Source organism: Pyrus communis, chromosome 3 (assembly GCF_963583255.1).
Source record: "Pyrus communis chromosome 3, drPyrComm1.1, whole genome shotgun sequence".
Classification (NCBI taxonomy): Eukaryota; Viridiplantae; Streptophyta; class Magnoliopsida; order Rosales; family Rosaceae; genus Pyrus; species Pyrus communis.
In genome coordinates, this window is record NC_084805.1 from 6,418,246 (window position 1) to 6,423,439 (window position 5,194).

At 35.4% G+C, this 5,194-nt stretch overlaps 1 long non-coding RNA gene across 2 annotated transcripts; it reads right to left on the reverse strand.

Moving 5' to 3' along the window:
* On the reverse strand, positions 1-2,919 carry LOC137729149 (uncharacterized). Of its 2 annotated transcripts, none has more exons than XR_011067971.1 (6): positions 2,675-2,919; positions 2,105-2,171; positions 1,714-1,766; positions 908-968; positions 728-802; positions 1-167 (listed from the first exon to the last, which is right to left on the reverse strand). It is a non-coding gene; the product is annotated as an uncharacterized lncRNA (long non-coding RNA). The 2 variants fall into 2 exon arrangements; XR_011067970.1 differs by having other exon boundaries at positions 2,682-2,798.
* Positions 2,920-5,194: the final 2,275 nt, after the last annotated feature.

Genomic DNA, 5,194 nt, shown 5'->3' on the forward strand with positions numbered 1-5,194 from the left:
TTACCATAGTGAAGGAAAGAATTTTATTTGCTATAGAAAAATTATAGTTTTAATACCTTACAAAGGTAACTTGTTCAAAAAGATTGAAAGCTAGCGATTTTCAATCTTGAAATTCGACAGCATTCTTTGAAAAATAATGACCATCATCGATAGAAGTGTTGTACCACCTAGAGGAAAGAAAAAACAATGAGTTACTGAGATGTTCTCATACACAAAAAGAAAACACTTGAAACTGAATGAACAAAATATTCAAACATGGAAAGCACATGATGAGGGACAATCTATCGTTTTTGGCCAAGTGAGGAATGATATATTGAGTACTGAGAGAGAAAAAAGTAATTCCACATTATTTTATGATACATGTTAGGTTAGTCTTGTATTTCACTTAATTTATAAAATCGACTACTGATATGGTTACAACCCTGCCAACATCACCCCTAGTATTGGGTGTCCATCTAATTTAACTTAAATTTCTCCTTCAATCTTGGTTATACATAATTCTTCAATTTAAGTTTTACCACACAAAAAAATTGTGAGTCTAAATGGATTTTACAAATAGATGATAAAACTGCAACTCAGTAGAATCGAAAACAACAAAAATTGAATATTATTTACGATAAACTGACTTGCAAATTTAAATGCAAGAATGTAAATGAAGAGAATTTGCTTCATCATGTTCAGCCAAGAAATAAATAGCAAAAAAATAGTATGATTTGGTGACCCTTACCTTTAACTTATTCCAACGAATTGTACCGCCAAAACGGAGGTACATAAGTCTCAGACGATGTTTATTATCCTTTTACTGAAGTATTATAGATGAAGGGAGATGGCAAAAATAAAAAGCATAATCAGACTTATGAACAATGAAAATTAAACATAGCAGGTGAGCAATACCAGACATTCCTACCTTCAAGCAACCGGAGATTGTTTCAACCGATCATGATGTTGGACCAAGCGTTCCCACGATCCTTGTCATTGCCGGAAAGAATGTCGGCAAGTTTAGAATTCATCAAAGTTAGTCACACATTCAAGTTCTTTCAAATCACTACGGTCACATATTCACCTAATAACCCACGAAAATTCAGAGAATATTTCGGAAACAATAATATCCTGTTTGATTGCTAAGTAAAGATTTCTCTAATAAGAAATATCACACCCTCCTGATCATCACATTTTCTCATAAACTAAACACATGATAAGAATTAAGATGCAAGAAGGAAATGCAGATTCCATCCAAACCCACAAAGACAGAGAGTTGATTTATACTCGCTACAATTTAATTTTAAGAAACAGCCAAACATGTAGTACAAAGAGGAAATCCAGGCATTGTTTGTTTTCCATCCAATCCCTCGCTTTACCCTCCTGATTATCACATTTTCTTATAAACCAAACACATGATAAGAATTAAAATGCAATAAGGAAATACAGATTCCATCCAAACTCACAAACAGAGAGAGTTGATTTATACTTGCTACAATTTAATTTTAAGAAACAACCAAACAGGTAGTACAAAGAGGAAATCCAGGCATTGTTTGTTTTCCATCCAATCCCTCACTTTCTCGGGAAATCCAGGCTTAACCACAAAAAGAAAACTCATCAAAAACCCTAGACTCTCCAAATTCAAACATGTAGGACAACACCAATCACAACTACAAATACTAACAACCGTGCAAAAGAAATATAAAAACAGTCATGTACCATATAAGAACAAACCTCACAATTGGTGTTAAGAACTGTTTTTCCAAAGAGACCCATTACAATGCATTCTGAAAGAAAACAAAACATGAATAATATCAAGGAAACTACACTTTCTCAGCCAAGTACAATCTACGGCAGGTGATGAACAAAATACAAAGTTCTCAGCTTTAATTGAATTATTATCAAATATTGAAGGAAATTAACTACCCAAAAATGTTTGCTCAAAATTAATTGATAATATGAATAATTTAATTACACAACATTTACAAAACCCAAAGTTCTTAGCTTAATTTGATCTTACCATTTAATTGGAAGAAATAAAAAAATTACATATATACGTTTGCACACAATTAATTGATGAAACAACCAATTGGGCAATCAAAAATTTCAGATGAAGAAATCATACCAATGGGTTTCCATTAATTTCGATATCGAAGTTTAACTTTGTGAGTCACTTGCTCTAAATCGTTCTCCTGCCAAAAATAGAAACAAACCCCCAAAATAAGGAGCTCTGTTGGTTCCTAAATATTAACAACCGTTTCACTTGTACCTTTCATTAAACAGGCGGTGATCGCTGCTACTAAGCAGGATTGAAGATTAAGCATCTCATTAATATAGGAATCAGAAGTCATCTTCCAGACAAAAGAAAAAGTATAAAACACGACTCAAATACTCAGGGATAGGCAATCAAACTAATGGTGCAGCGAAGACGATAAAACACGACCTACTACTCCCTCCCTCTCTCTTTATTCAAAGGCGGCATGGCTTTCATTCACCAAACCCTCATCGAATGACAGCCACTTAGACCCATCCCAATCCATCCCAAACCCATAGGACAAAATTAACCTTCCTAACTTAGCATCCTGACCGCTTTGGATCCAAAAACTTTTGGGACAAAGAATGCACATGCATAAGTAAAATTCACAAATTTAGTGCATGCAAGCGTACATCAGTAAAGGGAGTCAGAGATTATTACATTTTACCTTGGGTCCGAGATCCTTAAGTCGTGCGCTCTCTGTTTTCTAAACGGACTTGAGTTTTGCAGTAGCGTCCTGCAAAGAAATCACAGATACATTAAAGAAAATAAGCTTTGGTTCAGTACTTACTCACTCTTTGCAGACATGGGTTCCTCCTCAATTTTCGTCATCCTCATCTTTCCACGATCTCTCTTTGTATCTCTCCCTCTCTCTCTCTCTTTCTGCGTTCTTCCTTCTGTGCAAGCCCATACTCACCAACTCCCTCAATCAACTCTCTTTCTCTCTCTCTCTCTCTCTCTCCTTTCTCTGTCCGTGAATCCCTGTGCATCAATAATTTGAAAACCCAGTTCGATTTTTCGTTGCTTAGATGGAGAAAATTGAGGAATGAAAGAACAAATTAGGGTTAGGACTAAAGTTGAGAGAGATGGAGAGTTGGGAGAAAGGGAGAGTCTGAAAGAGAGTGAAAGAGAAAGGGTTAGAGAGAGGTTAAGTGTGACAGAGATGAGAGGCAAACTACCAATCCCTGAAATCTCTCTTTCTCTCACTGCCACTCTCACTTTCTCTCAATGTCGCCCTCTCACTTGCCCATGCCAGGATCGGCATGGCTTTGTCTGTGCCAAAGACAGAACGAAGTGATGGGCCTATGGACAAAATTACCCTTCTTAGTTCTAATAATTACCCTACCAACACAACCTAAACCTGATGGGGTTCTTGTAAATAAGGTGAAATGAAGGGGTAATCCATCCTAAACCCTGTTGACAAAATTATCCTTCTAAGTTGTAATAATTACCCTTCAAACCCAGCCTAAATCTCATGGGTTTCTTGTAAATAAGATGAAATCAAAGGGCAAACAATTGACTGTAGCAATGAACAGTGCCAATTCCCCTCTAAATTTAGAATAGATAATATTTTTTTTCTTTCTAAAAGTCCTATAAAGCTTTCTTGGACGATAATCAACTTCTTCTCTTTTATAGGATTTTTTATAACCTTTTTTTTTTTTTTTTTTTTTTTTTTGCAGAGGATTTTTTAATGGGTTTGAAACCAAATTGTTCACAAAAATCAACTACTTATTTCTTTCCTAAAGCCCTTTGCTCTTCCAGTTGTTTCTTAAGCTTAATGTCGCTACAAATGTTAAATCCTTCATCACAGATTCCACTGGTTAATTCACCATAAGTGTATCTATAAAAAAGTATGACACCACCAAATTTGTTCATTACTCTATTTGCGTACCTTTTCGGCAAAGAGAGGAGGTAATTCAAAAAGAAACTCTTTCCAGAAATTTACATAACAATCAGGTCTGATGAAAACTTGGGCATAAAAAATATCTTTGTACCATCTAAAATGAGACAAAACTAGAAATTGAAGATTCATCAGAAGTTCTCTAGACGGATCTTGTTAGAGATCAGTAGTTCTAGCAAAATGGAGAGTAATGGTGTAGATCAGAATATTGACTGCATCTTCTTTTTATACGAAGAGGCAATGGGATAGGTGGTTCTCTTTTTATTTTCTTGAATTGCCCTTCTTGGTGGGTGAATTGCCCTTTCTTCTTTCCCTTCTCTAGTGGTATAAGTTCTAAACTGATTTTCAATGAAACTTATATACTTAGCATATATAGGGAACTTCCATTTTTTGGCACACCACTTATACAAGGTAAAGAATCTTACATTAATTTTTATTTTTTCTTTCATGAATTGAAGATGATCCTTTTTTAAGAAAGCTTGCATTTCTTGACGGTGTCTTTTCAAACATTTTCTTTTGGCAGTATTTTCTTTGTTAAGATAGTTCAGCTCAATAAATTCCTTATCAGGTTCGAATTTAGTTATAACAAAGATGTGAGAATCAACATCTGACCAGGAAGGTTCTTGGTTGCGGAGGATTCCTAGAAGGGGTGGTTGCTCCAGTGTTTTCAACCTCATAAAAAGGAATCTGAACTTGTTCCTTGGTTTGGCCAAATCCCTCTAAAAACAACATTGTGCATAAAGTATGGGGTGGCAAAAGAACACATTTGTTTTTCTGAAATTGACGAGCTTTATAGTGTCGTACACCGAACCCACATATTTTATGGTGCTCCAGCGAATGAAAAACTCCGAACATTTTAACCGTTAGATTTTTAACTAACATTGACTAGGAAAGACTAGGTAACACCAGCACGAGTGAAAATAACAGTTGGACCTGCTGTGACATACCTGACTTCCAAGTGATAGGATTGCAAATTTTAGATGAATAATGTTCAGGTGAAGATAAGCCTTTAGATAAGGCACATGCTGTGGCAAACCTGCCCAACTATGAGTCGAGTCACCCAACAAACTCTAACGAGAAGTTTGCACACTCCGCTGTGCACCCAAATTTGAATTAATCAACATATAATTTCATAAGTTGCAAAATCGTATGACCAACCAACAAAACATAGTTCCCAACTACGAATTCCTTACCCATTTACATGTCTGAAATGAAAATAAAAAGAAACGACCAAGAAAATGGGGAAGAAAACCTAGTTTCATTTAACTTTGGAAGCCATG